Source organism: Hyperolius riggenbachi, chromosome 4, assembly GCF_040937935.1.
Source record: "Hyperolius riggenbachi isolate aHypRig1 chromosome 4, aHypRig1.pri, whole genome shotgun sequence".
Lineage (NCBI taxonomy): Eukaryota > Metazoa > Chordata > Amphibia > Anura > Hyperoliidae > Hyperolius > Hyperolius riggenbachi.
The window spans coordinates 71,400,717-71,422,523 of NC_090649.1; the positions used below are offsets into that span (position 1 = coordinate 71,400,717).

The following is a 21,807-nucleotide window of genomic DNA, read 5'->3' on the forward strand; positions in this document are numbered from 1 at the left end:
CCCCAGGACCACCTAACGCCGATTGGCTTAAGGTCCTGCAGGCCTGTTTTGCTAGAGATTGCGCGCGCTGATGCACGTGCATCTCTGCTTGGTGCTCCGTTCTGCCTTCAGTCTCCCAACAGAGATTGAAGTCTTTTGGCAGTCTCCCAGCGGCGATTGCCATACAGCGCTGCAATCTAAGTTCATAAATATTTAATTAAAAAAAGAAACACTGGGGGGAATCAGACCCCACCAACAGAGAGCTCTGTTGGTGGGGAGAAAGGCGGGGGGGGAATCACTTGTGTGCTGAGTTGTGCGGCCCTGCAGTGACCAATTTCACTAAAAATGGCCTGGTCTTCAGGGGTGTTTAAAGGGAACTTAAACTGAGAAGGATATGGATTTTACCTTTCTATATTATACCAGTTGCCTGACTCTCCTGCTGAGTGATCATGTGTCTCTAATAATTCCAGCCAGAGCCCCTGAACAAGCATGCAGATCAGATGCTCTGACTGAAGTCGGACTGGATTAGCTGCATGCTTGTTTCAGGTCTGTGATTCAGCCACTAGAGATCAGCTGGAGAGTCAGGCAACTGGTATGGTTTAAAATTACACATCCATATCCCCCTCAGTTTAGGTTCCCTTTAACACTACAGTCCTCAAGTGGTTAAAGAGAAACCGTAACCAAGAACCGAACTTGATCCTAATCAGTAGCTGATACCCCCTTTTCAAAGATAAGGGCCTGTTGTGCGGTAGGAATCGCGGCGGAAATTTTTTTGCATGCGGATGCAAATTTCGCATGCGGATGTATGTGAATTCTCATGCGAATTCGCATACGATTTCGCATGGATGACTATGTATGCGAATTTAACCATGGCAGTGCCTGTGTGCTTTTCCATTGTTTCTTTGTGAAATCGTATGCAAATTCGCATGAAAATTTGCATACCAAAAACCGCATGCGAATTTCCTATTAAATACATTGGGCCTGATTCACAAAGCGGTGATAACCAAGTTATTACGCCTAAAAGACTTTAGGCGTGATAACCTTTGCACCGCTGAGTTAGCACCGCTTTGTGGTGGTGATTGCGCGCAAACTCCCGCGCGCAAAGTTTTGCGCGCGCAATCCCGCAATTCCGCGCGCAGCGCCCATAGGGTTTAATGGGCGCACCGCACGCATCGTGCTGTGCGCTTGTGCGCGCAAAACTTTGCTGCGGGAATTTCGCGCGAGTTTCTTCTTATCATGCCTAAACTGAGTTTAGTCGTGATAAAGGGCTTTTCACTGGCGTGCAAACAGTTTGCAGCGCTTTGTGAATCAGGTCCCTTGTATGCGATTCGCATAGCGGTATGCGAATTCTGATGGCTCTGCTGTGCAGATTTTTTTCTGTACAGAAAAATGCTCAGAACTCCTGACAAGTGGAAACAGTCCCATCCACTTGTATTGCCCATACGAATTCGCGATAATGGAAACGGGCCCTGAATCTTTTCCTTTTGATATTGTGGTGAAACCCCTCCCAGTGTGATGTCAGGACCATAATCCTGACAGTTTCCTGTCTGTGAACCTCATTGCATTGTGGGAAATAACAGCTGTTTACAGCTGTTTCCAACTGTCAAAAAAGCAAGCAGCATCTCCTTCCACTGACATCACCTGCCAGCAGTAAAAATGTCACCATGTGATAAATGTCAGAATGTTAATCATGGAGAGGAAAGATTTTACAATGGGCAAATACTGACTCAACCATGTATACATAATTATTGTAAAAATGAAGCACTTTTTTATTACATTATTTTCACTGGAATTCCTCTTTAAGTGTAAAAGGGGCCTTAGAGTTCCGCTATAGTCTGACCCAGTCCGAACCAGGACAGAAAGTGTCACTTGCATACCTGATGCTTAATTCTTTCAGGCAGAGAAAGAGAAAAAAAAGGACACAGCATAGTTATTTGTGTGCTTGGCACTGTACATACACGTCTATATCATCATGTCACACGTCACCTCGTGTGTCCTTTGAGCATACTTTTTATGTACTCCATGCTTCACAGTATGCATCGCAAACATTTTGACTTTTCCCATCTATTGCAATTCTGGTGTTACAAGATGTAAAACGCGACTTCCAGTGTGAATCTAGCCTGCTCATCAAGATATTTTATCACTTTGAAAAAGCTGGTGCCTCTCACCCAAATTAATTGCTTCAAAAGTGCAAAACCATCAGCACCTAAATGTACCCTGCCTATAATAACCAGAGAGCCTTTTCATTACGTGTGGGTCCCTGGACTGCTGCCCAGCGCTCTGTGCTAATGAAGCGTATCGCACAGACATGCATTATAATCCATGAATGGATTGTAGTTGGCGTGACGGCCGGAGCAGTCTGGCTTCCTGGATCGTCCTCGGAATACATCTTGTGAGATCCATACAGTGCAGGTAGCAGACTGCAGCCCACAGCAGCCCCCTGTCTGTCCTCTTCCTCCAGTCCCCCAGCTGCTGTGTGTGTACATCACATGTGCTTGCCCCTCCCTGACTCACATCTGTCCAGCCATTGGTCTGCCTGCTGCTGCTGAATACCCAACAAACAATGACAAGTCCTCTTTCCCACAGGAGTCATTGAGCAGCACAGTGGTGGAGTTCTCACTCTGTCTGGGACTGAGTGCTATATAAGGGCTGGGGGGCTGCTGGCAATCACACAGGACGAGGAGACTGCATCTCTATAACCCGGCCTCACTGTACATGGGAGGAAGAGGAGTGATAGCTGACTGCTGTTTCTCAGACTAGCACAGATCAGCCAGAGGAGGAGATCCTGCTTATCCTGATCATGTAAAGACTCCGGGACATCTTTCCCAGGTACAGTTCATTCATTTATTTTTCTATGCTATCTCTACACCTCCCAACTTTTTGACATGAGAAAGAGGAACACAGTTGGACAGAGCACTAAGTGCTTTTGAAAATAAATAAATCCCTGAGAATCCCCCTTGAAGAGATGGACTAATCCAAAACCTGTCGCTTCTGTCAGATTTCTACTGCCTACTGTAAGTGACAGCAACATAGGAGAAAAGTAATTTATGGCTCATTTTACTCTGGAAAAAAACGTACCTCTTATTTGTATATCTTTGCACATATTTTACATTTTAAAATTTTTCGCCATAGTGCCCCTTTAAGACACACCCCCACCACACCTCCAGCCACACCCCTAACCCCATATACCTTAAATCAGGCTTTCTCAACCAGGGTTCCTTGAGTGCCCTGCAGGGGTTCCTTGGCATTTTGCCCCCATCGTGGTGGAAGTATAATAGGGCAAATTATTATAGGGGGTACTGTAACAAGAATAATAATGAGCACATTCAAAAAACACTAGAATAAGGAGACAGTATAGTAAGTGGCAGTGTAATAGGGGGTAGTAAAATAAACAGCCTCCCCTCCTTTTAAAGAGCATGCCTCCTGCAAAATAAATGCAGGGGTTCCTCGAGATCAAAAAATTGTTTGCAAGGTTCCTCCAGGGTAAGAAGGTTGAGAAATGCTGCCTTAAAGAGACACTGAAGCGAAAAAATATATATGATATAATGAATTGGTTGTGTACTATGAATAATTACTAGAAGATTAGCAGCAAAGAAAATATTATCATATTTTTATTTTCAGGTATATAGTGTTTTTTCTAACATTGCATCATTCTCTAATATGTGCAGATTACACAACACTCAGCATTCAAAATGATTCTTTCAGAGCAGTCTGTGAACTAATGACCTCTCCTCTGGCAGAGAAAAAGTAAAAAATTAACTAACAGTTGAGATAATAAAAGTCAGAAAACAGCCCTCTCCACGACTTTGAAAGTCGTAGAGCTTAATGGCTTTTTTGTATAGCGATAACAACTGGAGTTTATTAAATCTTCCTGTACTGGAAACATTTAGACTGATGTATCTGATCTTAATGTTTTTTTTCTTAGCTGTACTACACATACAAATCATAATATCATAATTTTTTCCCCTTCAGTGTCTCTTTAAAGGGACACCTGAAGGGAGAGGAATATGGAGGCTAACATATTTATTTCGTTTTAAACAATGCTCATTGCCTGGGTGTCCTGCTGATCCTCTGCCTCAAATACATTTAGCCATAGACCCTGAACAAGCATGCAGATCAGATATTTTTGACAAGCTGGATTTGCTGCATGCTTGTTCAGCTGTGAGATTCAGACACTACGACTGCCAAGCAACTGGTATTGTTTGGTAGGAAATAAATATGGCAGCCTTCAAAGGTTTCTCACCTTGGGTTCCTTTTAAAGGTGAGAGGAATTGCTCTAAACCAGTTTTTCTCAACATTTTATTGGTATGTACTCCCTCCCGAAGCTTGTGTCCATAAAGTAGCCCTTGGCATGTTAATATACATTTGAAAAGAACCTTGGCATGGTTAACATTATCCGAAGTACCCTTTTAACCTCACTGGCGTTATGATAAATAAATAAACACAGTTTAACCACTTCCCTACTAAGGGTTTTTTTCCCTTCTAGACAAGAGCAATTTTCACCTGTCAGCGCTCCTCCCATTCATTTGCCAATAACTTTATAGCTAATTGTCACAACAAAATGATCTATATCTTTTTTTTTTCGCCACCAATTAGGCTTTCTGTGGGTGTTACATTTTGCTAATAATTATTTTATTCTAAATGCATTTTAACGGGAATAATAAGAAAAAAATAAAAAAAAACAACTATTTCTCAATGTTCGGCCATAATAGTTTTCAAATAAAACGTGCTACTGTGGATAAAAGCCATACATTTTATTTGCCCATTTGTCCCGGTTATTGCAACGTTTAAAATATTTCCCTAGTATAATGTATGCCGACAATATTTTATTAGGAAATAAAAGTGTATTTTTTTTTCTGTTTTGCGTCCACATATATATATGTGTGTGTGTATGTATGTGTGTATATATATATCAACTATGGGATAGAGAGGTGGGTAAGGGGTTGATTTTAATGGAAAATATTGTTGTATTTATATATAAAAAAATTTTTTTAGGTGTAATTTTACTATTTGGCCACAAGATGTTCTCATGCATTTTCTTACTGCCGTGTACTAATAGTACACGAACAGGAAGTAATGTGTGCAAGTGTAATTGTGTTCATTGCACTGGCCACATTGATCATTGCCATTGTGTTTAAAGCGGAACTGAAGAGAGAGGTATATGGAGGCTGCCATGTTTATTTCCTTTTAAGCAATACCAGTTGCCTGGCAGCCCTGCTGATCCTCTGCCTCTAATACTATTAGCCATAGCCCCTGAACAAGCATGCAGCAGATCAGGTGTGTCATACTTTAAAGTCAGATCTGACAAGACTAGCTGCATGCTTGTTTCTGGTGTTATTCAGATACTACTGCAGAGAAATAGACCAGCAGGTCTATTAAAAGGAAATAAATATGGCAGCCTCCGTATACCTCTTACTTCAGTTCCCCTTTAAAGGACAACTGAAGCGAGATGGATATGAAGGCTGCCTTGTTAATTTCATTTTAAAGGGAACCTAAACTGAGAAGGATATGGATTTTTCCTTTTAAAATAATACCAGTTGCCTGAGTGCTAGTTCACAGTGATCACTTGCGTTGCAGAATAATTCTGCATGACAACTCACTGCCCATAATATTATATGGGCCTGTTCACAGTGGTGCGTTGTAACTGATTACGTTATTCTAACTCTCTGCATGCAGGCTCTGTATTGGAGTCTATGTCCAGTCTCCATTGCAGTTCACACTCATTATAAGGCATGTGTTATACAACAGATCACTGTGAATCCAGCCTGACTCTCCTGCTGATCCTGTGTCTCTAATACTTTTAGCCACAGCCCCTGAACAAGCATGCAGATCAGGTGCTCTGACTGAAGTCAGACTGGATTAGCTGCATGCTTGTTTCAGGGTGTGATTAAGCCACTATTGCAGCCACAGAGATCAGCTGGACTGCCAGGCAACTGGTATTGTTTAACAGGAAACATCCATATCACTCTCAGTTAAGGTTCCCTTTAAGCAATACCAGTTGCCTGGCAGCCCTGCTGATCCTCTGCCTCTAAAACCTTTAGCCATAGCCCCTGAACAAGTTGCAGCAGAACAGCTGTTTCTGACTGAAGTCTGACTGGATTAGCTGCATGTTTGTTTCTGGTGTGATTCAGACACTACTGCAGCTAAATAGATTAGCAGGGCTGCCAGGCAACTGGTATTATTTAACAGGAAATAAATATGGCAGCCTCCCATTTCTTTTCACTTCAGTTATCCTCTAAATACAGTCACAGAGTGGCAAGAAGAGGGTTAGGGGAGGGTTCTAAGAGAGCAATGCCCCCCCCCCCCTTTCAAAAAAATATGGACAATTGGGAGCTATGCTGACTCTAGCGAAAACCGCCATTTACAGTACAGCGTTGTGATGCGGTATTAAGGCCACTTTGCAATGCAGCAACTATGGGATGTTCACAGTGGGGCAAGTGTATTGCGGTATAATGGCGTGTGGCGATTCGGCGAACACGCGTTGACAGTTACAGTGAAGCATATTTTTATTGACTGTATGCTTCACTGCATATGACACAACGTGCAGATAATGTGTGGCAGCACTTTCCCAATCTATTACTTTCCTGCTGTCACAGGGAACACACGCAGTGCCCATTGTAAACATAGCCTGAGGGTGGAGAGATCGCTCTGTAGCTTATTATATGTTTGTTTATCTCTGCAATGAAATCTGTACCCTGACTTCACAGGACACTGAAGTGAGAGGCATATATTTTAATCCTTTTAATTTATGCCAGTTGCCTGGCAGCCCTATTCATCTTTCTGGTTAGTAGTGTCAAAATCACACATCTGAAACAAGCATGTAGCTAATCCAGCCAGACTTAAAGGACAACTGAAAAGAGAGGTACATGGAGGCTGCCATATTGGCTGTCTTTCTGATCCTCTGCCTCTAATACTTTTAGCCATAGCCCCTGAACAAGCATGCCGCAGATCAGGTGTTTCTGACATTATTGTCAGACCTGACAAGATTAGCTGCATGCTTGTTTCTGGTGCTATTCAGACACTACTGCAGCCAAACAGATCAGCAGGGCTGCCATGCAACTGGTATTGCTTAAAACGAAAAAAAAAAATATGGCAGCCTCCATATGCCGCTCACTACAGTTGTCCTTTAAAGAGAATCTGGGGCCAAAATAATAATAAAAAAAGATATTTATCTAAGGAGGGGGGAGGCTCTGGGTCCTATAGAGCCTCACTGTTCCTCTCATGGTCCCCTCGTTCCTGCGCTGGCTCCCCCATACAAATCTCCCGCCGCGAGGTACTTTGGAATTCTTCAGGAGCCCGAGTCCTCCATACTGCACATGCACGAGTGGGCGAGAGAGTGCAGTACGGAGGACTTGCACTCCCGAAGACCACAGAACCCATCGGTCAGAGACTGCTAATAGGGAATCGAGCGCTGGAATGCGGACACTGTAGGAGGAATGGGAAGGCTCTATATATAGGACCCAGAGCCCTCCCTCTACTTAGGTGAGTATCTTTTTTTTTTTTTTTAAATTACACTTCAGACTCTCTTTTAGGGTGCATACACACATCAGACCATAGTCTTTGGAAAATGAAAGATCACGGACAAATTTTACCCCATTCCATGTACAGATCTTCTGCAGATACTGATCTGTTGCATGTGTACAGCATCTTTGTGTGCAGCATCTTGCACAGATTTCTGTCTGATGGGGAGTGCAGCTCCATAGAATAGACTGTGTAGAGTATGGCTCTCATATTACATGGAATGGGGTAAGATTGTTCTGTGATCTTGCCTTTTCCAAAGACTATAGTCTGATGTGTGTATGAGCCTTAAGTCAGAGCACCTTATCTGCATGCTTGTTCAGGAACTATGGATAAAAGTATTGAGGTGGCCATACATCTAGTGATGATGGGCAGATTCGACCAAGTGACAAATCTCTCTCTAATCGAATCTGATTAGAGAGAGATCTGTCAGCTGGCCATACACCGCAAGCCGATTCCCAATCAATTTCATGCTGAAATGAATGTGGAATCGGCCGAGCCCACCGCATCCGCCTCCTCGCCGCTATCCCCTAATTAAAAATGTGCCCCATGTAATGTATACATTATCTGTCCGCGGCCTCCGCTTGTCCCCCGCTGCTTCTGGGACTCCTCCACAGTCTCCACTGCATACAAGCGCGCCCCACGTGGTTTCCTAGTAAGGGCGCACGTTTGTGACATCACACCTGCGCCCCTTTTTAGGAAACCATGTGGGACATGTGTGTATGGACAGTGGAGTGCGTCTGGAGCAGTGGAGGGACAAGCACAGGCCACGGACAGGTAATGTATACTTTACACTGGGCACGGGGGGGGGGGGAACTTTTCATTGGGGGACAGCGACGGGGTTTTGTCGTGGTCATCCATCATAACGAAATTGCACGCTGTTCCCGCCGCACACCCGATCAAGCAAGTCGGCCCAATACCTTGCAGCGTGCATGAAAATTATGCAACGAATTTGGTCGCATTGTCGGGCAGGCATGCACCAGGCGGCACCGATTTTCACCGATTTTCATATTTAATTTGTTAATAATCGAATCTTGTGGTCGATCAGCCACCAAGTCACCTGATGTATGGCCACCTATAGAGGCAGATGATCAGCAGGACAGCCAGGCAATGTGCATTGTTTACAAGGAAATAAATATAGCAGCCTCCATATTACTCTCACTCCAGGTGTGCTTTAACCTCTTGAGGACTGCAGTGCTAAACCTCCCTAGTGACCAGCCCATTTTTAGTAAAATTGGCCACTGCAGCTTTAAGGCCAAGCTGCAGGGCCGCGCAACACAGCACACAAGTGATTCCCCCGCCTTTTATCCCCACCAACAGAGTTCTCTGTTGGTGGGGTCTGATCGCTCCCCCCATGTTTATTTTTTTTTAATAAATATTATTGTTTGTGTTTTTTTTTATAAAAAACCCTGTTTCTTTAATTGACTTCCCTCCCTCCCTTCCTACAGCCAGCCAATTACGGCGATCGGCTGTCATAGGCTTCTGCCTATGAGAGCCGATCGCTCTCTTGTCCCACAGGGGGACAGCCGTGTGACACGGCTGTCCCCAGTACAGCGCTGCTGCCGATCGCAGCGCTGTACATGTAAATAGACGGCGTTCACAGCGTCTAACAGTCTCCCAAGCGGCAATAGCCGCTCGGAGACTGAAGGCGGGGGCGGAGCTCCGCCCCCCAAGCAGGAGATGCGTGCGCAGCCTGCGCGCGATCTCCTGCAAAACAGAGCCCCAGGACTTTACGTCAATCGGTGTTAGGCGGTCCTGGGGCCAGGGCCGGCCCTAGACTATTTGCCGCCTGAGGCAAAAAAAAAATTTCCGCCTTCCCGCAACGCTGCAGGAAGTGACGTCAGTGGAGCGCACGCTTGGAACGAGGAAGAGGTGAGTCCTACCCGCCCGTGCCTCTTACACATAGCGGCTGCTTGTATTTAAGGCTGGAGGGGAGCGGAGCACGGGGGACCCAGGCGAGGGAGGGGGGGGGGTCCGACCCCCCTCCCCGCCGCTAGGCCCAATACCCCCGTCCTGCCAGCTTCCCCTCCAGCTCGGCGGCCGGCTCCCCGCACCCACGGACGGGCGGGTGCCGCCCCTGGAATTTTGCCGCCTGAGGCAAAAGTTTCACCCCGCCTCATGAGCGGGCCGGCCCTGCCTGGGGCTGCCGCCGCGGCCACGCCCATCGGCGTGACGTGGTAAACAAGAGGTTAAAGGGAAACAAGGCAGCCTTCACCTCCCTCTGACTAGACTGTTCCTATAAAAAGGGAAGTTCCACTTATCCTATATAGTAAAACTCAAGTGTTGCTGTGTCCCCTATCCCTGTATCTGTGCGTTTGCGCTACTGCGCACGTGCAGCACAGACAGCTGTTGGGACAGGGGAACAGGGTGCACGCGCGCTGACTATGCGGCGGTGGTGGCGGTCACAGGGGCGGTAGGGGAGGGGGGGTCGCGACACAGACTTAGAGCCTATTATATTAACTGGCTTAGGTCTACTAGTGTTGCAAGAAAACTCTGCTTTCAGTTCATCTTTCTATATTGCAGAAATGATTTTAACTTGATCACTTTGTTTGATGCGCTTATAAAACACAGTTATTTCACTGTATTCTAAGCAGCTAGAAATGTTAGTGTTTGCTAGCAGTGTAAGGATCAGTCCGGACATGGAAAACAAAGTCTCTGTGCAATTTACTACTCCCGCGGCAAGTTGGTAATTTCTGGACAGTCTAAGGGCAGTAATGCCCCAGAGTATTGTTGTCAAGGCTGCACGGAAAAGCAATTTAAAGTGGACATACATTGAGAGATTATGAACGCCGTCATTGCTGACTTTGATGTAAAACATGTGACCACTCTGGTTGTGTATACATCCTCTGCATTTAAACCATTCTAATGCGTACATGAAATAGGGGCGCAAGAAAAAAATTGTGTTAATAAAATTATCGTTAATATCAACCGATATATTCTTCATGTTTAATGTGTAAATAGTGTAAATTATCGTGATAAAATATGTGTATAGATTAACGATATTTTACTACAACTTAAAGAGGAACTCCAGTGAAAATAATGTAATAAAAAAAGTGCTTCATTTTTACAATAATTTTGTATAAAGGATTTAGTCAGTGTTTGCCCATTATAAAATCTTTCCTCGCCCTGATTTACATTCTGACATTTACCACTTGTTGACATTTTTACTGCTGACAGGTGATGTCAGTGGAAGGAGATGCTGCTTGTTTTTGTGGCAGTTGGAAACAGCTGTAAACAGAAATATCCGACTACGGTCCTGACATCACACTGTGGGAGGGGTTTCAATACAATATCAGCCATACAGAACCCCCTGATGATCCGTTTGATGATCCCCTTCCTAATTCCTATTACTAGCCCACTCTTCCTGATTCCTAACCCTAAAACCTCCCTTCCTGGCGCCTAACCTTAAACCCGCCTTCCTGACCCCTAACCCTAACACCCCCCCCCCTTCCTGCCCTTACCCATAAATCTTCCTTCTTGATGCCTAGCCCTAGAACCCCCCTTCCTGATGCCTAACCCTAAACCCCTCCTTCCTAACCTTATAATGTTCAAAACAATACATTTCAAAACCCTAATTTTCAAAAACAAGTAATTTGTAAATACAAAACCTTAAAAATGTCAAAAACTATAACGTTCCAATTTTCAATACAATAGTGTTTTCAGATGTTTACACACAACTGTAATAACACTAGAATGTAAACAAAGATACTGTTATCTCCGGTCTGGATGCGGATCTCAAGCTAAATAACTTTTCCATGGCAGGACAAGGTGCTCTGTTTAACTGTTTCAATGATGTTCTGCTACAAATGTTTTCTGGGATAGAAGCTTTAAAGCTGTAAGGAGCAAAGTAGAAATGCTGACTTTCAGACCACTTTAACGGGAACTTTAACTGAGAGGGATATGGATGCTTCCTTTTAAACAATACCAGCTGCCTGTCAGTCCTGCTGATTTCTTTGGTTGCAGTAGTGTTTGAATCACACACCTGAAACAAGCATGCAGCTAATCCAGTCTGACTTCAGTCAGAGCACCTGATCTGCATGCTTGTTGAGGGGCTGTGGCTGAAAGTATTAGAGACACAGGATCAGCAGGAGAGTCAGGCAACTGGTTTTATTTTAAAAGGAAAAATCCATATCCCTCTCAGTTTAGGTTCCCTTTAAAAGAGCACCTTTAGCCCAGTTGTGAACTTCATTCCAATCAGTAGCTGATATCCCCTTCCCCATGAAAAACCTTTACCTTTTCTTGAAGAGAACATCAGGGGGGGTCTGTGTGGCTGATATTGTGGAGAAACCCCTCCCACAATGTGATGTAGATTTGGGCGCTGGTATGCCAGTGCCACTAATGTAATTTATCCGCTATAAGGAGAATGCTGACGCATGGTGTTAAATTTGGGTGCAGCGCACCAATGTGCTGCACCCAAATTTAACAGCAGGCGCCAACATTGTCCTTATAGCGGATAAATTACATTAGCGTCAATGGACGCCAGGCTTTATCGGGTGCCGCGGGCATATCGGCATTGAGGGGAAATTTGGCTGCCCGTGCAGTCAGATAAGGTTCAGACTGGAGAGGGAGTCTTAAGCGAACACGCTGAAAGCAGTGCAGGAGATTTGGGCGCAGCCGGCGCCACCATAGGCCGTAATAGGAACTTGGGCTGAATCCTGCGCCCAAGTCTCCTGCGCCGTTATCTCTCGTACGTGTCTTAAGGGTTACAAGTGGGGGTAGGGAGTCTTAAGGGTTAGGTGTGTTGGGGGGGGGGGTCCTTAAGGGTTAAGAACAGGGGTGCTCAGATACCCCTTTTTAAAATCCGAATTGATTTGGATCCGGATACCCAGATATCCGGATCCAAATAGGATATCCGAATCCGAACTTTTTAGTATCCGAGTAGGAGAGCAGAGGCGCCGGCAGGATAAAAATGGATAAAACCTTTAAAATTTGCTTGGAGGAAGTGGTGGTCTTACCTGCATAAAGCAGACACGAAAGACTGTCTGAATAGTAGCAATCACATTTATCATATAGTACATCAAAAACCTGCTATTGCCGAAATTTTGTTTTGTCCCCACGTTTATTGCCTGATGAAGCGGGCTTGGCCTGCAAAACGCGTTGCACTGCACTTTTTGGGGTACTATATGATAAATGTGATTGCTACTATTCAGACTGTCTTTCGTGTCTGCTTTATGGAGGTAAGTTCACCACTTCCTCCAAGCAAATTTTAAAGGTTTTATCCATTTTTATCCAGCTGGCGCCTCTGTTCTCCTACTGCTATACAGTGTCCACCCCTGGTCTACAGAGAGCGACTTCTTATCCCTGAGCAGTGCAGTTTGTAGGCTAAAATGCACCCAGGGCGAGGGTGTAAAAATTGCGCACCCCCCCCCCTCCCCGAGCAAGGTATGGGTGCCCGCAGTATAGGTTAGCCGGGTCTAGTTGCACTTAGTATAGGTCCCCCCAGTATAGGTAGCCAAGAATAGGTACCCCAGTATAGGTAGCCAGGCATAGGTGAGCCAGTATAGTTGCCCCCGCTATAGGTTAGCCAGGTAGGTGCCTCCAGTATAGGTAGCCAGTATAGTTGCCCCCAGTATAGGTTAGATAGGCAGGCGCCCCCGGTATAAGTTAGATAGGTAGGTGCCCCAGTACAGGTTAGCTAGGTGGGTGCCTCTAATATAGGTAGCCAGAATAGTTGCCCCCAGCATAGGTTAGATAGGTAGGTGCCCCCAGTATAGGTTATTTAGGTAGGTGCCTGCAATAAAGGTAGCCAGTATAGTTGCCACCTGTATAGGCTAGCTAGGTAGGTGCCCCCAATACAGGTTAGATAAGTGCCCCCAGTATAGGTTAGATAGGTAGCTGCCCCCCCAGCATAGGTTAGATAGGTAGCTGCCCCCCCAGTATAGGTTAGATAGGTAGCTGCCCCCCCAGTATAGGTTAGATAGGTAGCTGCCCCCCAGTATAGGTTAGATAGGTAGCTGCCCCCCAGTGTAGGTTAGATAGGTAGCTGCCCCCCAGTGTAGGTTAGATTAGGTAGCTGCCCCCCAGTGTAGGTTAGATTAGGTAGCTGCCCCCCAGTGTATGTTAGATTAGATAGGTGCTCCCCAGTATAGGTTAGATAGGTAGGTGCCCCCCAGCGTAGGTTAGATTAGGTAGCTGCCCCCCAGCGTAGGTTAGATTAGGTAGCTGCCCCCCAGCATAGGTTAGATTAGGTAGCTGCCCCCAGGATAGGTTAGATAGGTAGCTGTCCCCTATAATGGAAGGGGGAGCCGGAGCCGCGGGGAGGGCAGCCCTCCCTCTCCCTCCCTCTCCTCTCCCGGGCGCCCTCCGTGCTCCCCCCTCAGATGTATAGTGAGCCGGCAGGAAGCGCTGTTTACAACTCACCTGCCTAGCTCCAAGCGCTGCTCTATCGCCGCCGGTCTTTTCCTCTCTGTATACATGCTGATACACACGCTGCTTCCCGCTAAACAGGAAGCAGCGTGTGTATCAGCATGTATACAGAGAGAGGAGACTGGCGGCGAGAGAGCGGCGCTTGGTGCCAGGCAGGTGAGTTGTAAACAGCGCTTCCTGCCGGCTCACTATACATCTGAGGGGGGAGCACGGAGGGTGGCCCGGGAGAGGGAGGGAGAGGGAGGGCTGCCCTCCCCGCGGCTCCAGCTCCCCCCTCCATTATCGTACCCCTCTCCCAACAGCGCGCCGCACGACCCTAGAAACGGGCCTGAGTGAGGACAGGTATAATCTCCTCACCTGCTTATACGGTGGTTGCTTATGTGGTAACCCACGCTTGTGAGTATACTCTTCTCACTGATTATCCTTACTTTATTTTTACATAACATACTACACTATATTGGGCTCTCGGTTTCTCTAAATTTTTACTATCCGAGTAAACTCGGATATCTGAACCCAACATCCGGCCGGATTCGGATATCTGGATAGAAAACCAGAAGTGACCTGAAAATGGCTTAAAATGCTTCCAGAAGTCTCTTCAAGTGGCAAAAAACACTTTCGGAGGTCTCTCTCTCTCTCTCTCTCTCTCTCTCTCTCCCCCCCCCCCCCTCTTCGAAAGGGATTTTTGCCATTGAAGGTGATTTTGGCTTCTGCTCGGATATCTGAACTAACTATCCGCCCGGATTTCGGATAGTCTATTCGGATTTTAAAAAATATCCGAATTGCTATTCAAAGTTCGGATAGTGGAAAAAGTTCGGATTATCTGGGTAGTTCCGATATCCGAAATCTTGCGAAGCACCACTGGTTAAGAAGAAATGAAAGGAATTTGCACTTGTCCAAACTGGTTCCACTCTATTCAGGACGTATCCAGCAAGCTTTTATATGATGCTGGATACATCCTGAATAAAGTGGAACCAATTTGGACAAGTGCAGAATCCTTTCGTTTGTTCTTAGTTGCTGTCTAGAATCCAGATCCTAGTTCCAGCACTGTCCTTCACCAGGGGTGAGCGGTATTTTACCATTAATTGGTCTTAAAGGTTAGGCGTGAGGTGGAACCTTAAGGGTTAGGTGTGTGGGGGGGGTCTTAAAGGTTAGGTGTCGGGTGGAGTTAAGGGTTAGGCGTAAGGGGGGAGGGGTTGAGGTTAGTGTTAGGCATTAAGAGGTAGGGCTCTGTGTGAGAATAGGTTAGGACATATCAGTAAAATTACTGATATTCTAATACAGCAAATAATAGAATATCGGTAAAATTACCGTTATTCAATTGTCGGTCCTTCCGCCCATTTCTATATGCAGCGCTTTCATGGGTACACTTGCAGGCTCATGGTGGATCAAACAACATGAATGAGTGCGCACATATTTCTTAATGGCAGTGCCATCTACTCTTAATAGTTCCTAGCACCTTCAAAGGAATTTGTTCAACGAGGTCCATGAGGTCTTTCTGAACGTTTTGCCTGGATGTCTCTCAGGAACAGGGGCGCCTCTAGGCGTAGTCAGTACAGGCCATTGCCTGGAGTGCCATTGGTCCTGGGGGGCACCATGTTGCTGGATTAAGCCCCGCCTTCAAATTAAGCCCCACCCTGGTATAAGCCCCGTCCCGTGAGTGTTCTATTACTTGCTTCTGCTGCATCTATTTAGCACAAGTTGCAGGCAGCTGCCACCTCTGCGCTTCTTTCTTCTTTGTGCCTCCTTCTGTCCCTTTTGTGCCTCCTGTCTACTTGTGCCTCCATCAGTCCCTTGTGCCATGTCTGACCCCGTCTATCCTTCTGTTTCCCTTTGTGCCTCCTTCTGTCTCTATTTGCCTCCTTATGTCCCCTTTGTCTTTATTTGTTACCCGGTGCTACCTCTGCCCCCGTTTCCACCTTCACTCCCACTCTGCCTCCTTCTGTCCTCCTGTGCCTCCCTTTGTCTCTTCAGTCCCCATGTGCCACTTCTGTCCCCTGCGCCTTTCTCTGTCCCTGCTTCTGTCCCCCTCTGGCTTCTTCTGGCTCCCTGTGCCTCCTTACAGCCCCCTCTGCCATCTTCTGTCCCCCTTTTGTGTCTCCTTCTGTCCCCCTTTTGTGTCTCCTTCTGTCCCCCTTTGTGCCTCCTATTGTCTCCCTGTGCTTCCTTCTGCCCCCATTTGTGCTTTTGTCTGTCCCCCATTGTGCCTCCTTTGATCCCCTGTGTGCCACCTTGAATCCCCCTGTGTCTCCTTCTTTCCTCCTGTGCCTCCTTTTGTCCACCTTTGTGCCTTAATCTGTCCCCATTGTACCGCCTCCTTCCCCACTTTGTGTCTCCTTCTCCCCCACTCTGTGCCTCCTTCTGTCCCCGTGTGCCTCCTGTCCTCTTTTGTCCTCCTTCTGGCCCTCATGCCTTCTTCTGTCCTACTGTACCTGTTTCTGCCCCTCTGTGTACCTCCTTCTGTCCTCCTGTGCCTTCTCTGTTATTTGTACCTTATTCTGCCCCCCATTGTGCCTCCTTTTGTCCCCCGTTGTGCCTCATTCTGTCCCCCTGTGTGCCTCATTCTGTCCTCCTTTGTAACTTCATCTGACCCTCGTGCCTCCTTCTGTCCCCCTATACCTCCATATGCCCCCCCCCCCCCCGTGTGCCTTCTTCCTTACATGTATTTTCTTACTTACATGTATTTTCTGGTGAAATGCTGCAGCAATAAGTAAATTCTGGTGAAACGCTGCCGCATTACAATTATTTTCTGGTGAAACATTGCCGTATTATGGTTATTTCCGGGTGAAACGCTGCCGCATTAAGATTATTTTCATGGTGTGGGGGTGGGGGGTGCCATGGGGTCGGGGGGCGCCACAGGTTTTCTCGCCTGGAGTGACAAAATGGCTAGAGGCGCCCCTGCTCACGAAACACTGCCCCTCTGTCTCATCTTTGAGATTTGGGAGTAGTGCCTTTTGTATTTCATAGCGAATAAAGTCTCAGCATCAACCCTCTGCAATCATCCATCCGGCAGCTTCACTGTAATGGAGGGGAGAGTGTTGTGTAACGGTTAGTAAGTGGTATTGTGTAACGTGGACACCGTCTCCTCATCATCCAAGCAGCAGCGCATTCCTGTCTGCTCTGGTCTCCAGCTGAATATTGATGAGCTTATTACACATGTCAAGATGAAGTGTCCTTCCTTCCATTATAGCCTCCTCAGAGAGGAGCACTGATTGCTGGACTGATGAAGCGTTTAATCCTGAGGTCTGCTATGCAAATGAAATACAACAAATAAAAAGAAAAAAAAATTACAAGAATAAATTGCACAGGGAACGCACAGTGGGCTTGTTAGAAAGGCTTTACTTGAGCATCACCCTGACACAACAGCAACTGCACAATATCGCTTATCAGAAGCAGCAACTATCAATGAGATCACTGTAACCCAGGGGTGGTGTTAGAAGCAGCGATTTTGGGATCGTTGGCCACCTTCAAAAACGTACCTTGTAGAGCCTAGGTTCTCTCTCAACCAGGGCTGTGGAGTCGGTACAAAAATCATCAGACTCCGACGGCTCAGTTTATGAAACCACCGACACCAGCTCCAGGTACTCAAAATTGCTCCTACTCCGACTCCTCATCTCCGACTCCACAGCCCTGCTCTCAACACATGGTACGTGTACCCCTAGGGGTACTTGGGTTAGGTCAAGGGGGTACCAACCTGAACTTGCCATAGTGAAAATGTTTGGAACAGAAGAATTAACAACTGGATTATATACACTAAAATCCATTTTAAAAGGGAGGTAGTGGTACTTAGCCCTCCAAAGGTGACTAAATTTTGTCAAATTCAAGCAAAACAAGCGTTATCGGATACTCCACAGTGCAATGCTGTGGAGTATTCAATAAAGCCAATTAAGTTATTTTTGCTTAAATTTGACAAAATCTTATCGTGGTACGGAGGTTTATGATGTGTTCAAGTCTTTTTAGGATTCTATTACAATCAGAATCAGAGCTTTATTTGCAGAGTACACTGGTTTTCGTACACAGAATTGATTGCGGTACTCATGGCATTGGCAACATAACAAGCAAATATTGGCAAACAAAAACAGAACAACAAAAGAAAACAGACAGCAAAAAAAAATGGTCAGTAGTGCATGCAGACAGTCCTTTAAAGCATAGTTTCTCAACCTGTGGTTCGCATACCCCAGGGGGTACTTCTGAGGGTTCCAGGGGGTACTCAGGCTTGATATACTTAACCAAGAATAACAAATTTAGAGTTTTAGAAAATGATAAATCTTATTTAAACAACACCAAATTAGTATTCATCTAATTAAAAGCAATAGTAAAAGCTTGGAAATGGTTTAAAACCAATTATAATGTACTACGATTAAATATATATTTGTCAAGGGGTTCTTGTGATAATGTTTACTATGCTAGGGGGTACTTCATGAGTATATGGTTTTAAAAGGGGTACATACCAATAAAATGTTGAGAAACACTGCTTTACAGCATGAGAGGAGTATAATTGGGTAGACAATATTGTTCTCCCCTCTTAAATATAGGGCTCTCGATCTAAACTACATGCGGTCCCTCCTATAGTGTAGACCTCTTTGATGTCCTCTGATAGAATAACGCTGCAAGGCCAGGGGCGTAGCAATAGGGGGTGCAGAGGCTGCGACCGCATCGGGGCCCTTGGGCCAGAGTCAGAGGGGCCCCAAAGGGTCCACCCTCTATCACAGTATTAGCTCTCTGTTGGTCCTGTGCTGGTAATAATCACTTCTATAGATGTTTTGAATGATAATAATGATTAACAAACTGTTCCCCATCCCCTTCTTGCCCCTCTGACACTGTGGCTGTCCTTGGCAGGTTTTGGTGCGCCGTATCAATTGTTAAGTATAGAGTGCTTGAGGGGGCCCCATGTAAAACTTTCACCGGGGGCCCATAGCTCCTTAGCTACGCCACTGTGCAAGGCAAATGTAAATCCTAAACAGCTCCCTCACTATGTATGGCATAGTGGATCTACAATATATGCACCTGCATCATAGTGTGTGATCTCATCATGGATATAAGTGGAGAAAATTGTATGTTGTAATGACTCTCTCTCCCCCCCTCAGCCCAGCCTGCCCCCTCTTTATTTCTCTCTTTTCTCTTCTCTTTCCCTGCCTCTCTTTCTCTATTTCTTTCTTCTATACATATTCTTTCTTCTCTACACTGAGACTGCTTGTTTTTTATTGAAGCATTTTAATTTAAAGCAAGCCTTAAGTGAAAAAAAAAACTTATAATGAAATGTGTGTGTTGTTCAGATAATGAATAGAACATTAGCAGCAAAGAAAAGAGTGTCATATTTTTATTTTCAGTTAGATAGCTTTTTTTTAATAGAATACTGCATCATTCTGTCGTATTTTGCAAAACACTTTCTGTCTTTTAAAGAGACACTGAAGCGAAAAAAAAATTATGATATTATGATTTGTATGTGTAATACAGCTAAGAAATAAAACATTAAGATCAGATACATCAGTGTAATTGTTTCCAGTACAGGAAGATTTAAGAAACTCCAGTTGTTATCTGTCTTCTGACTTTTATTATCTCAACTGTAAGTGAACAGTTTTCTTTTTATCTACCAGAGGAGAGGTCATTCGTTCACAGACTGCTCTGAAATAATCATTTTGAATGCTGAGTGTTGTGTAATCTGCACATATTATAGAATGATGCAATGTTAGAAAACACACTATATACCTGAAAATAAAAATATGAGAATATTTTCTTTGCAGCTAATCTTCTAGTAATTATTCATAGTACACAACCAATTCATTATATCATATTTTTTTTTTTTTCGCTTCAGTGTCTCTTTAAGCTATGAAACCAAGCAGAAATAATGTCCTTTTTAACTTTCCTGCAGTAAAACCTTATCTCAAGCTGTCTCTCACTCTTTCTTGGCCGTTTAAGTGCTTCAGAAAACAGGACTGTATTTGACCCAGTGGGTTGAATAGCTCAGAGAAGCTCTTTTGCATAGATAAGAACTGAAGTTTTTTTTTTTTAACTCTTTCTGTACTGGAAAACAATATGAGACTTTTATTTGCTACTAATGTTCTATTTGTTATCTGTACTACACATACAATTCATTATCTCATAAGATTATTTTTGCTTCAGGTTTTCTTTTTTCTCTCAGTGCAAAAAAATAAAAAAAATAAAAACGGGTGAAGCAAGCTTGTGTATGGGCTCTCCTCATGCCCACCGCTCCCCCCTTTCCCCTCCGTCCCGCTACGTTACCGCGTACCGGTCCCCCAAACTTACTTCCTGGTCCCGATGGTCGTGGCGGACTGTGCAGGCGCTGCTCGGCAGCAGCACGCGTCCTTAATCACGCGGCCAAAGCTGGGAGCACTCTGCGCAGGCACACTACATATTTGTGGCATAGTTCGCCTGTGCAGAGCACTCCTGGCCACGGGCGCGCGATCAAGGACGTGCTTCGCTGGGCAGCACCTGCACACACAGTCCACTGCAACCATCCATACTAGGAAGTACGTCGGGGGGACTGGTATGCATAACGAAGGGGGGGGTGGAGGAGAATGCTCCGCCCGAGTGGTGGGCAAGAAGAGAGCTCACTACACACGCCTTGTCCCCCCCCCATTTCTGCAATAGAGTAGAGCGGTCTAACAACACATAACATTAACATGCATATGAACAAGATGCACAGTGCCATCTTGTGGCCGCTTAGCATGTACACAGTTTAAGCATGAAAATTGTTGCATATTCTAACATAAGTATGTAGCATTAACTTGCAGACGTGTATAGCTAGCTCACATTTCACTGGTACAAAGTAGTCCAGTTAGTAAATACGATTCTTGTTTGATTGCTGTGAGTTGCTGTTCTTTGCACATCATGCTTTGCCAATTTACATAACCCACCCACCTTATATAAAGGAGGGGCTCCCACTTCCCAACTCCCTTCCCTCTTCATAGTCGCAAATTCCTCCTGAAATTCCAGCAATGACATTGTGCTGGGGCATCACAGACCAATCTTCCCCAGTCACTTGTAGGAGGAGGTGGTGCATCTTCCAATTACCCTCTCCCTTTGCAGCTATTTGGAAGGGATCCTTGCTGTACAGCCACTAACCTTCGCTGCCTATTCTGCCAAGCATCTGGTGGGTGGGCAGAGGCAGAGACGAGAGAGGCTCCAGCCTCAGGGCGCAGTGTAGGACGGGGTGCACAACTCACTCAGCTATCATTCCCCTATTGTGTTTGAAGCAGAGATGAATAAGATCAGAGGATACATGGCAGTGGCTGCAAGCCAGATAACTAGAAATTAAGTAGTTTGGAGCCCTTGGGCCAGTTTAGTCTAATATCAATCAGTGTGTGACGGCTGGGGTGGGAGGGATGGAAGGGCACACTTTGGTTTCTCAGCCTTGGGTGCTGAAGGATCTTGTCCCAGCTCTGGTGGCAAAGCATGATTATTCAACAGGCAACCCAGGCAGGTGCTTGGGGCCTAGTGGGTGTCAAGGGGCCCACCTGCCATCTTCTTTGACCTCTCTCCACTTCAGCTTACCAAGAGGTCCATACGGGAGCCCCAAATCTACTATCTTGCCTAGGGCCCTGTTACATCTTAATCCATCTCTAGAGGGTGGCCTTGGCAGGATGATGCAGCAGGGTGTTGCATTGAAGTAGAGAACAGAGGTCTCTGAGACGGAGGCTGTAGGAGGTGGCTGCATCAGCGCAGCATGATGAAAACAATAGGGCAGGAGGATCAAGAATGTTGGGTCACATGACTCCTAAAGTTGAGGGGGTATTGGGAGTTCATACTATGAAAAAGCCACACAACGTAAACAGTCAATCGCCCTCATGTCTTTTCATGAGCGCACCACAGGTGCAGCAGCAGACACTAATGAAATGGCCACATCCGGAAACCAAATGACATCCCTAGTAATGACCTAAACATGAAGACGCTCTAATAAACCTTTCCTCAAGAAGAAGAAATGAT

The 21,807-nt window shown here is 45.6% G+C and overlaps 1 protein-coding gene across 2 annotated transcripts in view; it reads left to right on the forward strand.

Moving 5' to 3' along the window:
* The first annotated feature begins 2,364 nt into the window (after nt 1–2,364).
* The window catches only part of OPN5 (opsin 5), a 149,440-nt gene continuing 129,997 nt past the window's right edge, over nt 2,365–21,807 (forward strand). The window contains exon 1 of one of the 2 annotated variants that reach the window (XM_068279065.1): nt 2,365–2,808. The gene's annotated coding sequence lies outside the window, so the exon portion shown is untranslated. The remainder of the gene's footprint in view (nt 2,809–21,807) is intronic. The other variant, XM_068279066.1, reaches the window with a different exon arrangement.